We start from the raw sequence: 15,058 nt of genomic DNA, 5'->3' as shown, positions 1-15,058 counted from the left end.
GGGTACTAGGGCAAAGTCTTCTTTGTAATTCACTTTGTGTAAAGAAATTTAATTTCTAGTAAAGTTTTCTTAAATGGAATTGAATCAAAATTGACGCCTTTTTTGCATTCATTTCATGCATTGCATTACTTCATATGCATTTAAAAATATTAAAAGATTCTAATTAATTTAAATAGCTCCTCAGTTAATCTGGGAACCAACCAGCCTACTAAACACCGCTACGGTACTCGATTAAAAACTAGGGACATGGATCAAAGGATGGAAAAGCTAGAACAGTTCCAAAGGGAAATGCAGGAGCAACTTCAACAGCAAATGAATGAGCAGCAAAAAATGATAGACAAAATGATGGAATCTCAAGGGAGTATGATGGCTCAGTTAGCTCAATGGTTGAACAAGGGAACTGACAAAGGAAAAGACTTTGTGCTCAATGTTGAAGAAAGAGATAATGAGGGACCTGTCTATCCTCCAGACTTTACCCTCAACAAGTTGAGATATACCCGCGTAGGTCCTCTATTACCATTAATCCTCAGCAATTTCAGGGCGACACTGCAACGCTAATGAATCTTCAGGCTGGATCAGGCTCTAACCCCGGAGCCAACCTTGTTAATCCTGCTATTCCTGACTTCGATGAGACAGCTGGAAAGGAGAAAATGAATGATGAATTGCCAAAACAGCTAGAGGAAAAGTACAAATGGTTGGAAGAGAAATTTAGAACGATGGAATGTGCGGAGAGATACTATGGGATGGATGCTAAAGAATTGAGTCTGGTTCCGGATTTAGTACTCCTTTACAAGTTCAAAATGCTAGAGTTTGAGAAGTAAAACAGAACTAGTAGCCCCGAAGCTCGTATTACCATGTTTTACAGACGAATGAATGGTTATGTCAATAATGACCAACTCCTGATACATTGCTTCCAAGATAGCCTCATAGGGGCAGCATCCAAGTGGTACAATCGATTGAACCGTACCTAGATTAATTCATGGAGAGATCTAGCATAGGCATTCATAAAATAGTATAGCCATGTGACTGACATGGTACTTGATAGAATCACTGTGCAGAACATGGAAAAGAAATCCGGTGAAAGTTTTAGGCAATACGCACAGAGATGGAGGGAGGTTGCCGTCCAGGTTCAACCATCTCTTCTAGAAAGAGAGATGACGATGCTTTTCGTTAACACATTGAAGGCCCCATTTATTACACATATGTTAGGAAGTGCTACTAAAAGCTTTTCTGACATAGTTATGAATGGCGAAATGATAGAAAATGCTACCAAAAGCGGGAAGATAGATGTTGGAGAAAGTAGCAAAAGTTCAGCCTCGAAGAAGAAGGAAAGTGAGGTCAACAACATAAGTTCATATTCAAAGACGATTACGGTGAACCAACCAGGAAAAGTGGCTGTTAACCAACAATGATCATCAAAACGAGGTTCTGACACAAGGCAAAATACAGAGAAGCTTCAATTTACGCCAATTCTAATGTCGTATAAGGAGCTATATCAGAATCTATTCAATGTACACGTGGTTTCCCCTTACCACTTGAAAACTCTGCAGCCTCCATACCCCAAGTGGTATGATGCAAACGCACAGTGCGATTATCACGCGGGAATTGTGGGGCATTCTATAGAACATTGTACAGAGTTCAAGAAGCTGGTAGAAAGACTTATAAGCATAGGCGTAGTTAAATTGGATGATTCGCCCAGTACAGAGATTCCATTACCTAATCATAATGAAAATGGAGTGAATATGATAGGAGGGAACATGGGTAGAAAAATCAAGGAAAATATTGCAGAAGTGAAGATTCCTTTGAGATGGATCTAGAAGAAGATGGTAGAAGGAGGGTTGTTTGTTTTGGATTCAGAGAGAAGCTTTGAAAGGGTGGAAAATTACTGTGAGTTCCATCATGAGGAAGGACATGAAATTCAAGAATGCACAGAATTCAGAGCCTTGGTTCAAGGCCTGATGGACAACAAGGAAATGGAATTTTATGAAGAAATTAAAGAGGAGGGGAGTATCTGTACATCCGAATCAGCGAAGGTTCCAAGAGTAGCACAGCCTGTGGTCATCATCTCGCGACCAAAGAATGATGAAGCGAGAACGCCAGTAATGCCAAGGATCATAATAAAGAAACCTGCAACCTTTTCTTACCAAGATAGTAGGAAGGTTCTGTGGAACTACAAGTGCAATACAACTGTCCCTGGAAAGGAAACTACAAAGGACCAGGATGTGAGTGTCAATCCAGAACCTGTGAAAAAGGCCGTAATAATGGAACAAAAAGGGAAAATAGTCGAGCCTGTGTTATTTATCAACAAGCCGGTGAAGGAGGAAGAAGCTGTGGAATTTCTCAAATTTTTGAAGTATAGTGAGTATAATGCCGTCGAGCAGTTGCATAAACAATCGGCTCGTATATCTGTACTAGTCTTACTCCTGAACTCAGAAGTACATCGAAATGCGTTGACGAAGATGCTAAACGAGATCTATGCTGCCAATGATATTTCTGTCGACAAGTTAGATCGGTTGGTCAATAATATCAGTGCCGACAATTTCATATTTTTCAATGATGATGAAATACCTCCTAGGGGCGTGGGATCTACTAAGGCTTTGCATATCACTGCACGATGCAAGGGGCATATTTTGCCAGGAGTGTTGATGGATAATGGATCAGCTTTGAACGTGTTGCCATTATTCACACTTAACAGGCTTCCCATAGACAGTTCGTACATGAAAACATGCCAAAATATAGTAAGGGCGATTGACGGTACAGAAAGAAAGGTCATGGGAAGAATTGAGATACCCCTACTAATTGGCCTAATAGTTTATGAGGTAAATTTTATTGTGATGGATATCAAACCTTCCTACAATTGTTTATTAGGAAGACCATGGATACATTCGGCAAGGGCAGTACCGTCATCATTACATTAGAAGCTGAAGTTAGTGTCAGAAGGTCGGCTAGTGACAATAAACGCTGAAGAGGATATAATAGGCGTTGTATCCAATGAGATGCCGTACGTAAAGACTAATGATGAGTTAGTAGAATGCTCATTTCGATCTTTGGAGTTTGTAAATGCGGCATTTTTTCCTGAAGGAAGCAAAATTTTGGTGCCTAAATTATCCAAAACTACAGAGATGAGTTTGCAGTTGTTGGTAGGAAAAGGAGCTTTACTTGGAAAAGGGCTGGGGAGATATCTTCAAGGGAGGATTGAGGTTCCAGTGCTGAAAGAAAAGCAAGATCACTTTGGCTTAGGATACAAGCCAGACAGAGGACAGAGAAAGAAGGAGCTAGAAAAAAGACAGGAAAGAAGAAGGGCCCGTCTAAGTGGGGAGGAAACCAAATGGGAGCCAATGATAACTCCACACGTATCCAAAACCTTTGTATCTGGAGGAGTTATTCATGCTGAGAGAAAGATACCGGTTGAGGAAAGCATTGAAGAGACGTTGGGAAATATGCACATCAATGCCATTCATGAGCATGTGAATGTAGAGAGGAGCTGGTTAGACATTCGTCCTTATGAGCCTGGGAGTATTCCAGACAATTGGACTGCGGAAGAAATACCTAAAGTCTTTAGAACTATCTTAGAGTAATGTTCAGAACAAACTTGTTATTTTAGCCTAGAAATAATAAGAACTCCTTTGTGAAAAAGGCTTATGTTCAGATATCATTATTTTAATAAAATACAACTCTTTTGAGCAAATATTCTTTTATTCTTCCCATGCGAGTAAATACCTTGAATTATTCTTTCATTTATAATCATATTGCACAAATAATTGTACATAAATTCATACATTCTTTTGTAACCATATTAGGTCCTTGTATATCAATGACGTGAATGACGCTGCTACAGACTCAGAGTTTTCTTTTGAACGAAACATGTGTTTAGAGGGATCACAGGACTTTGAAGGTGACGTAGATGGCGGTTTATCTTTGGATTTGTTGAGAATGGTAGAACAGGAAGAAAAACAAATTCTACCTCACAAGGAAGCAATAGAAGTTGTGAGCTTGGAAGAAGAGAAAGAGGTGAAAATTGGAACTGAGATCTCTGCCAAGACAAGGCGAGACCTCATTGAATTACTCCAAGAATTCAAAGACGTCTTCGCATGGTCATACTAGGATATGCTCGGATTGAGCACTAACATTGTGGTACATCGCCTACCTATAAGGGAGGATTCTAAGCTAGTTCAGCAGAAACTAAGAAGAGTGAGGCCCGATATTATACTTAAAATAAAGGAGGAAGTCAAAAAGTAGTTTGATACTGGGTTTTTACAGGAAGTCAAATATTCTGAATAGGTAGCCAACATCGTTCCAGTTCGTAAAAAAGATGGAAAAGTGCAAATGTGCGTGGATTACAGAGATTTGAACAAAGCGAGCCCAAAGGACAATTTCCCATTGCTGCATATCGATACTTTAGTTGACAATACGGTGGGATATTCACTATTTTCTTTCATGGATGGTTTCTCAGGATACAATCAGATAAAGATGCACCCTGAAGATATGGGAAAGACTACATTCATTACTTTCTGGGGAACAATTTGCTACAAAGTAATGTCATTCGGACTAAAGAATGCGGGAGCAACACATCAGAGAGCCATGGTAGCCTTGTTTCATGACATGATGCACAAAGAAATTGAGGTGTATGTTGATGATATGATCGTCAAATCCAGAACAGAGGAGAAGCATGTACAGGTCCTAAGAAAATTGTTCTTAAGACTAAGGAAGTTTCAGCTCAAGCTCAATCCGAAAAAATGCACTTTTGGAACCAGGTCAAGAAAGTTATTGGGCTTCATAGTTAGTGAAAGAGGAATCGAGATTGACCCAGACAAAGTCAAGGCAATACGACATTTACCACCACCACGTACTCAGAAAGAAGTTCGAGGTTTCTTAGGAAGATTGAATTATATTGCTTGGTTCATTTCATAGTTGACCGAGAAATGTGACCCCATATTTTGTCTTTTGAAGAAACATAATCCAGGGGTTTGGAATGAAGAATGCCAGGAAGCTTTTGAGAAGACAAAGCAATACTTATCCAATACTCCAGTGCAGTCACCACCTAGCCCAGATAGACCCTTGATTTTATATTTAACGGTGTTCGACAACTCCATGGGATGCGTGCTAGGTCAACATGATGCGATTGGAAAGAAGGAAAAGGCGATATACTATCTTAGTAAGAAATTTACTGATTGTGAAATGAGATATTCGCCTATCGAAAAATTATGTTGTGCTTTAATTTGGACGACAAAGAGGTTGAGGCAATACTTACTCTATCGTACGACTTGGCTAATTTCAAAATTAGACCCTTTAAAGTATATGATGGAGTCAATGGCATTGACGGGAAGAATGGCTAGATGGCAAATCTTGCTTTCCAAGTTTGATATAGTATATGTAAGCCAGAAGGCCATCAAAGGGAGTGCGATAGCAGATTTCTTAGCTAGCAGAGCTTTAGAAGATTATGAGCCTCTGGACTTTGATTTCCCGAATGAAGATTTGATGTATGTGGCAAATACTGAAGAGAATCCCCAAGAAAATCATTATTGGAAATTAAACTTTGACGGAGCATCGAATGCGTTAGGAAATGGGATTGGGGTAGTCTTGGTATCTCTAAATGGAGATTATCATCCTTTCACCAGTAAATTGGAAATTGATTGCACTAATAACATTTTTGAGTACGAAGCTTGCATCATGGGTATCCAGGCAGCCATAGAGCGAAAAATTAAAACACTAGAAGTATACGGAGACTCAACATTGGTAATATACCAACTAAGAGGGGAATGGGAGACAAGAGACTCTAAGTTGATCCGTTATCGGAGATTGGTTCTGGAATTGATCGAAGAATTTGACAACATTACATTCTGTTATCTCCCACGGGAAGATAGAGGACATGAAGCCCATTCAAATTAGTATTTATGAGATCCCGGCCCACTTCTATAGTATTGAAGAAGTGGAGAATGATAATCATCCCTGGTACCAAGATATATTGCTATATGTGAAGAATCGTGAATATCCTGATCAGGCAACGGAGAATGATAAGAGGACATTGAGGAGACTAACTATTGACTATGTCTTAGATAGAGAAATCCTATACAAAAAGGGAAAGGATCGAGTACTGTTGAGATGCGTGGACGCTGTAGAGGCTAAGGAAATTTTAGAAGAAGTCCATGAGGGTGTTTGTGGAACGCACGCCAATGGATTCACAATGGCTAGACAGATCATGAGATTTGGATATTACTGATCCACCATGGAAAGGATTGCATCAATCATGCCAAGAAATGCCATATATGTCAAATTTACGGGGATAAAATGTACGCGCCTCCTTCACCTCTTCATTTTATGACTTCTCCATGGCCTTTCTCCATGTGGGGTATGGACGTCATTGGACCAATATCACCGAAGGCTTCTAATTGACATCGTTTCATTTTTGTGGTTATTGACTATTTCACTAAGTGGGTAGAAGCAGCCTCATATGCTAACGTCACGAAATCAGCAGTTAGTAAGTTTTTGAAGAAAGAGATCATATGTCGATATGGAATGGCTGAAAGAATCATATCTGACAATGCGTTGAATCTGAATAACAGCACAATAGCGGAAGTCTGCAGTCAATTCAACATTAGACACCATAATTCATCACCGTATCGCCCAAAAATGAATGGTGCAGTGGAGGCGGCCAATAAAAATATCAAGAAAATTGTGGCGAAAATGGATGAAACTTACAAAGATTGGCATGAGAAGTTATCATTCGCTCTTCTTGCTTACCAAACCTCTGTCAGGACTTTTACTGGGGCAACACCTTTTTCTTTGGTTTATGGAATGGAGGCATTTTACCCATTGAAGTTGAGATTCCTTCTCTCCAGGTATTGGCTGAGCTAAAGTTGTATGAGGCTGAATGGATCCAATCTCGATATGATCAATTAAATCTGATAGAAGAAAAAAAGACTAAAAGCTATTCGTCATGGTCAAATGTACCAAAAACGAATGATGCGAGCTTATAACAAAAAGGTTCGTCCTAGAGAATTTCATGAGGGGGACCTGGTTTTGAAAAAGATCCTCCCTTTACAAAAGGATGTCAGAGGGAAATGGATGTCAAATTGGGAAGGACGTTATGTTGTAAAAAAGGCTTTTTCTGGAGGTGCTTTTATTTTGAGTGAAATGGATGGTAAAAACTTACCGAATCCTATAAATTTTGATTCAGTCAAGAAATATTTCCCTTGAGGGCAAAAGAGGAATCAAAGTGAAAACCCGCACAGGGCACTTTGATCCCTAAAAAAACAAAAAAGGGAGAGGCCAAGGTGAAAACCCGGAAAGGGCGCCTTAAGACCAAAGGGGGTTTTAGTTGAAAACTCGAAAAGGGCAGCTCAAACACTGTCAAATTGGGGCATATGGTGATCCTGCTACACTTAAGTCAAAAAGAAAAAGATATACGACGTCTTGAGGGCATCGACAAAGTGCTATAAATCCCCTAAACACATGTTCAATTCAGAATGGTTCTTAGTTTGCACGGAGAAGTTCAAGCGGCGATATCCAAGGCACCTAGTCTTCATATAACTTGTACCGAGTTTGTTTTTTCTTGTAAATACTTCATTCTTCGATGTTCTTGAATACTTTTTCTTTTTAAGACACTTGCTATCAATAAATTCCTCGTTTATTATTCGAGTTATCCCTTGAATTAATTCATTTCTTAGTCAGTATCTTGATCTTTGAGCAAGCATGTTGCATTAGAATAATGATTAATGGACTAAAAAACTTTCACAAAAATAGTTTTGCATATTACTCTTGGAATTTCTAAATAGTTTAGTAACCTGAAGCAGGACTATTTGTTTAGAACGCACCAGGTTTAAAAGTCTAAGAAGGAAAAAAGTCTAAATTAAGACTGTTCTTTCAGACTTTGTTGTACTTAATGAGATGACAAGAAGTCTTGATTGGTGACAAAGCTTCAATCACCAAGGAGTAGGAAGAAATTCCCTCTAGAAGGAAAACTCTTCATTTGTGCATGAGCATTTGGTATGACACCTTGAGAATGGTGCAAAAGAGTTTCATGATCTTCATCCTTGAATTACGATAAGAGAGGATTGAGAAGAGTCAAACTTTCCTACCATTGGGTCAAAGTGGAAGGAGGATGGTACAAATTTTGCGTCTTAATGGATTGAGCTTTGAAGTTCATAATGGGAGGCAATTTGATTAAGTGTTTCTTTGGAGATGTCAGCCAAGCAGAGGCGTCAGCAACAAAACCTTAATAAACTTTAAGAAATGATAACTTGAGTGATAATTCTCGAAAATGACATTCTACATCCATTCAAATGTCATTCATACACGTCTAGTTAGGAGCATTTCATTTTATGCCATCCTAATCATTAGGCATAAATAGGTTCATTATACAGGTCATGTTCCCCCAGAAAGCAGATTAGTAAAAATAAGCAGATCTTGCCTTCCTGCACCGACAGCGAAGCAGATCGAAGACACCAGCCTTGTCTCCCTGGGTTGCAGCGGAGTAAGTTAAAAATAGCAGATCGAAGACACTAGCCTTGCCTCCCTAGGTTGCAGTGGAGCAGGTTAGAAATAGCAGATCTTGCCTTCCTGCACCGACAGCGAAGCAGATCGAAGACACCAGCCTTGCCTCCCTGGGTTGTAGCGGAGCAGGTTAAAATAGCAGATCTTGCCTTCCTGCACTGACAGCGAAGCAGATCGAAGACACCAGCCTTGCCTCCCTAGGTTGCAGTAGAGCAGGTTAAAAATAGCAGATCTTGCCTTCCTGCACCGACAGCGAAACAGATCGATGACCCCAATCCTATCTTCCTGAGGTTGCAGTGGAGCAGATTAAAACCTTAGATCTTATTTCTCTGGTCTTATCTCCCTAAAGTTGCAATGGAGCAGACTAAGTAAACAAGTCTTATCCTCCTGAAGTTGCAGTGAGGCAAACTAAAGATGGCAAATTTTATCTCCCTGAAGTTGCAGTGGAGCAGATTAAAGCTGATAATCCTATCTCCCTGAAGTTACAGTGGAGCGAATTAAAACCTTGGATCTTATCTCTCTAAAGTTGCAGAGAGTAGAACGCATCTAGTCTTATCTCCCTGAAGTTGCAGTGGAGCAGACTAAATAAACAAATCCTATCTCCCTAAAGTTGTAGCGGAGTGGATTAAAATGATGGATCTTATCTCTCTGAAATTACAGTAGAGCAGATCGCATCAAATTCATCTTTAAGTTCCAGCAGATCAAGCCGAAGCTACAAGTCTTATCTCCCTGAAGTTGCAGTGGAGTAGATTGAAGCACTAATTTCTATACTTCTGAAGATGTAGCAAGAGAGAATGAGGCTACTTGAAGAAGAAGAGTATCAAGGTCCAACATAGCCGGGCAAAATCGAGCATTTTTTTAGTCTTTGCTCTGTCCCTGTTACACGATAACGAGCAAAGAGGGGCAGCTGTAATACCCGATATTGGCCCGGGTAAAAGGCCCAAAATATAAACGGGTCTATAAGACCCAAAATGAATAGAGGCCCAATTACAGTTTAGCCCAAATGGCGAGAACAGTTTCTGAAACCCTAGCAACAGCAACGTCTCGCGCCGCAGCCCTCCGAATCTCTGTGGATCTTCACCTCCACAGCAAACAAATACAAAAAAGTAAATCAAAATTGAAAATCAAAGAAGAAATCAAGTAGATTTATTTCTTTTATATTTTATTATTATTTCGGCTATAAAAAAAGCCATCGAACACTGTAAAGGGGATCCAAAAAATCAATAAAAAAACAGTTATCTTCACAGCAAATAGGAATAACGAGTTCAATACAGAGAAACCAGAAAATCTATTTAAAGGTCTATATTTATTTGATTTATTTTAGTCTACTGTTCTTTTTTATTTGCATGCGTATAAATATAAGTACAAAAAGGAAATAAAACAACCTGTATTCGAGTCCCAACCGCCGCGGATGTCCAAGGAAGTCGTCACCGAGGATTGACGGCCAAAAACCGAAAGGTTTCTCGAGATTTGAGCCTCTTCCGTCAATATTTTGGAAATTTCGAGGCTAGATTCGGATTTAAAGGTTTTGAAATGGTCGGATCTGAGATTTTCAGCTTTCCAGCCACCGTATACGGTGGCGCCGTCACCGGTGGCCGATGGCTGAAGCGGCGGGTCGATAACCGGCCGATGACCGACCGATGGCTGGAGGACAGAGGGGCTGAGAGTTTTTTTTGAAAGGATTTTGTTTTTTTTTCTTAAAAATGTTTTAAAATGAATTTTTTTGGAGGAATGGGGGCTTTTATACGGTACCGTTTTAGAGGGCCCCCAGACGCCCAAAACGGCGTCGTTTTGGGGAGGCCGACCCGACTCCGACTCAACCTGGCCTAGGATCCGCGTGTTTTTGAGCGGAGGGGAAAATTGCGTTTTTAGGCCCCCCCTTTTAATATATTTCCAGTTTAAGTTTTTTTATTTTTTTTAAAAATTTACCATTCTATTTGTTTCAATTTCAATTTGGTCCAATTTGCAACGACGCCGTTTCAGAGGAAAATGGATAATTTCCTTTCCAGCCCCTCTGAATTGTTAGCGTATTTAATGATACCCCTCAGTCTTCAATTATTTGCGAATCTACCCCAGATTTTTATATTTGTAGTTCAATTTAGTCTCTTTTAATATTTTTCTTAAAATTAATTAATTTTAATAAAGTAAGTATTATTATTTTTTAAATCTATATATATACATGTATATTTATTTTTTATACATGCACATATTTATTTTTTAACTAATATTTTTCATATTTATAAATACATATATTTTTTTAATGTAGATATTATTTAATTATTTTTAATATATTTTACATGTATATATATTTATTTTTCTCGAATATTCTATTATATTTTCATATACATACGCGCATTTCTTTATATTTTCGAAAATGCTTAAATGCATATTTATATCTTTAACACATATATTTAAAAATTTTACATATGTATATTTATATATTTTTCTTTATTTTCATAAATGCATCATATAAATTTTATAATTCAAATTTTATATGTAAATCATGTATTTTATTTCTCATAATTCCAATGTATATGTTACGCGCTCTCTTTTCTTTATTTATTTTTTATTTTGTTGATTTATGTTTTCATATTTTTATTTATTTGATACTTTGCATGTTATCGATTTTGTTTATTCATTTATTTATATTATTTCTATGCCATTGTAATAATTATTATTGCATTGTATATTTAATGTAGCATCACATCATTTTTTTTACTTGATTTCAAGCTTTTCAAAATTGAGATAATGCTTGTATTTAGGATTTTCAAGGAAATTGAGCCCTAACGTATTGGGTTCCGATTTTCTTCGTTAAATCTAACAATTGAGCATTTCTCTTTAATCAAAAAATAAGAACTCATTATTGGGAATTCAACACGTTGTGTCATAACGTATTGGATGTGACGCATTGATTTCTCAAAATGAAGATTTTTTTCTAAAACATAATAAAGGACATATTCCAAGTTTAGGATTTTGTAGAAATTGTGCCCTAATGTATTGGGCCACGATTTCTTAAATCTTGGATAAATGGATATTCTTTTAAATTTTTATTACACGAGTATTCTGGTCTAATTCATTTTTGAGGAAATTAGAATGTCGTGCCCTAACACATTGGGTGTGACATTTTCTTTCTTTGAAATAATAAGTGTCTTAATACGTAACATTTTTAAGTTTTTGCTAAGGATTATATTTTTCAAATTTTCGAAATTAAGACATTAATTAATTAACTAGGTAACAATTTTTGGGCGTTATGAGGGTGCTAATCCTTCCTCATACGTAACCGACTCCCGGACCCGTTTTTCTAAAATTCGTAGACCAAAGTCATTTTTAGGTGACCCAATCACGCCTTAATAAAAGATTGGTGGCGACTCCAAATTTTCATCGACAACTAATTTTTTTGTTTTTTCCAACAAAAAATAAAAAGGGTTTCGACAGCAGATATGTTGTTTTTTTATGAAACTGCTATGCTACCTAACTTATCTCTTACAGACTTTTCCAATAAAGAACAGCAAAAGTAGGTGCAGCATCAGATTAATCCAGAATCTACAACAGAGTTAACTCCTCAAGCCAGTACAGAAATTCAGAATAGAGTTGTTTTTCCACCACAATACTTTATCGCCAAAAACAAAACTACAAGAGAGATTAAACCCCCAAAGAAACATGTCGAGGTTGATCTAGTTGCTTATGCTTTAAAAGTGGCTAAATATATAGATGCAAACCAAGAGCCATCTAATTATTCTGAGGCGGTCGAAAACACGAAAATATATAGACTTTTTTATGCCCTTTTTAACTCAAGTTCATGCAATTTTGGTGTAATTCCTGTCGAAAAATATATAATAATTATAAAATAATTAACTTTCACTTAAATTATTAACATATTGAAATTTAATTAATTTTAAAATAACTTTTGATTTATTTTGATTTATTTTTGACCGATTCGCAGAAATGGCAAAAATTGGCTCGGCAAACACTGTTAGAAGCGCAAAATCGAGAAGCGATTTTTGAAGCATCAAGGCGAATTTATTTTTCAGCCTAAGACGGTCCAAATTATGAATATTAATTTATAATATAATTAATTTTAATTTTAATCCAATTTATTTTGGGTTAAATAATTATTATTAATTAAATTATGAAAAGAAGCCCAATTGTGCTAAACTAAGAGACTGGTCCAATTGAACAATTGGGCTGCCCAAAACTATCCCACATGCTAAGCCAATCAAATTAGCTGATTATTTGGCTTTCAAAACAACCCTTGAATCTTCCTTAAAATTGCATTCAAACCCCTCCACTTTTCAAGCTTTTGTAGATTTGTCCCTTGCTTAATTTAGCAAGTTTAAAAGCTTCAAACTTGCCACATGTTTGGCTGGCCATGGGGGGAGTCACTGGCTACTGATTTTTTCTATTTTTAGCAGCCTATTCAACCTATAAATACCCCCTTGGCTTCTCATTTGAAACACGCCTTTCATTCCTTCATTCTTCATTTCTCTTTCACTTTCTCTCTTCAAAAACCTTCATTTGTTCTTCTTTTTGCCTTCCATTCCCTTGTCGATTTCCCCTCTTGGAAAAGATCCCTTCAACCACCATTGGAAGTAGCATTCAAGTGCTCGTAGAATTCTCGATTCAACAAGAACAAGTAGAGAAGGAGGTGCAGAGCAAACTAGTCAAGCTTCGGTGAAACGCCGGATTTGATTCTACTTCCCTATCCTTTTATTTTTATTGTTGTGGTTAAGAACATGTTTATGAATACATGTCGGGTTGATATGTTTAATTTAAGTAATATGGTTTAAATTTAATTCGTATTAGGTTGATTGCATTTCGTTCACTTCAGTTATTAAAGTTTGTGTTGTTATAGGCCTTGGTAAGTTGTTTGATTAAGTAAAACATTGAGTAAGGTATTCTTGCATTAAAATTGTAAGGTAACTAATGAATTAATTATTTAATCGTGTTTAAACTGTAAATAATTGACACAATACTTAACCTGTGTATGTTTAATCTTCTAAGGTAGCTGAGAGTTAAATTAGTGACGGTATTAAACGGTACATTAGACTTGCAAAATTGCAAGGTTATTGTGATTAAATTGTTTTAGGGTAGGAATACATTGTTACCTCACTTAATCTTTTATGTGCTTATGAATATTGATTAATTGTTTGAATTTGCACTGAAAAATGTTAAAGAGATTAGTTAATGTAATAAGTACGTATGAGCAGTAGTTAGCAAATTACCAAGTTGCCGTGAATTTATTCGTAACAACATGAACATGAGTTTAGTAATTCTAAGTTAAGAAATGTAATTAATCTAACACAATTATGTCATCTTGATTAAAATCATCTTTTGAAATTATGTATTGAAACTTTTATTTTTATTTTATTTATTTTACTTAGTTAAATTTTAGTTTTTAATCACTTTCTCAAAATCAAAATATTTTTTCTTCACCAAAGTGTTTTTAATTGCATTCATAAATAATTTTTTTCACAATCCATGTGGGTATGATAACTCGACATTTACTTGTCACTTTATTACTTGTTGCAATTGTGTACACTTTCACATTTCTATCGTTCTATGTTTTTGGCGCCATTATCAAGGCATTATTTGTGAAATTATTAATTTTTCATTTTGGTCTCTTTTTTTCTGTTAAATTTTAATTCCATATTTTTGTGTGTTTGTTTCAAGTGTTTATGAGTATTGATCAAATTATTGACTTACTCCCTGTAGACTCAAAAATTGAAAGGACTTTCAAACAATGGAGAAGAGAAGAGAACCAAAGAAAGACCGAAGAGATGAATTTCATAAATCACAACCAAAATCCAAGAGGAGCATTCGCTTATAATACTCACAATCTGATCATTATTGCCGATGGAAAAAATTGTGCCATTCAACAATATGTCATTCCTCTATTCAACGAGCTCAATCCGAGTATTAGGAGACCCAAAATCGAGGCACAACAATTCGAGTTGAAGCCAGTCATGTTCCAAATGTTGCAAAATATGGGTCAATTGAGTGAGATTCCTACTGAAGATCCACATCTTCATCTTTGGCTAGTCATGGAAGTTAGTGACTCATTTAAACTAGCCGGGGTGGCCAAAAATGCCTTGAGACTGAGATTATTTTCATATTCCTCAAGAGATAGAGCACGAGCGGGGTTCAACTCCTTACCATCTAGTTCTATAACTACATGGCAAGAGTTGGTTGAAATTTTCTTAATGAAATACTTTCCTCCATATTTGACCACCAAGATCCAAAATGAAATCACTTCATTTTAATAACTTGATGAAGAATCTTTATATGACGTATGGGAACGGTTCAAGGAGTTATTACGAAAGTACTCTCATCACGACATTCCTTACTGCATTCAAATGGAGACTTTCTATATTGGTCTCAATATTCATACTAGAATAATGGTGGATGCTTCGAAAAATGAAGCCCTTATTTCTATGTCCTATAATGATACTTACGAGATTATTGAAAGAATTGCCAGTAATAACTATCAGTGGCCAACCAACTGAGCAGCCTCAAAAAGATGAGTATTAGGTGTACATGAAGCAGACACACTCGCTTATTTGGCAGC

General features: G+C 36.9%; 1 non-coding gene across 1 annotated transcript; it reads right to left on the bottom strand.

Moving 5' to 3' along the window:
* Window positions 1-14,723: 14,723 nt before the first annotated feature.
* LOC121220404 (small nucleolar RNA R71) lies at window positions 14,724-14,830 on the bottom strand. The gene has a single exon (XR_005917606.1). It is a non-coding gene; the product is annotated as a small nucleolar RNA R71 (small nucleolar RNA).
* Between the last annotated feature and the right edge of the window lie 228 nt (window positions 14,831-15,058).

Source organism: Gossypium hirsutum, chromosome D08, assembly GCF_007990345.1.
Source record: "Gossypium hirsutum isolate 1008001.06 chromosome D08, Gossypium_hirsutum_v2.1, whole genome shotgun sequence".
Taxonomy (NCBI): domain Eukaryota; kingdom Viridiplantae; phylum Streptophyta; class Magnoliopsida; order Malvales; family Malvaceae; genus Gossypium; species Gossypium hirsutum.
This window is presented reverse-complemented; position numbering and strand designations above follow the sequence as displayed.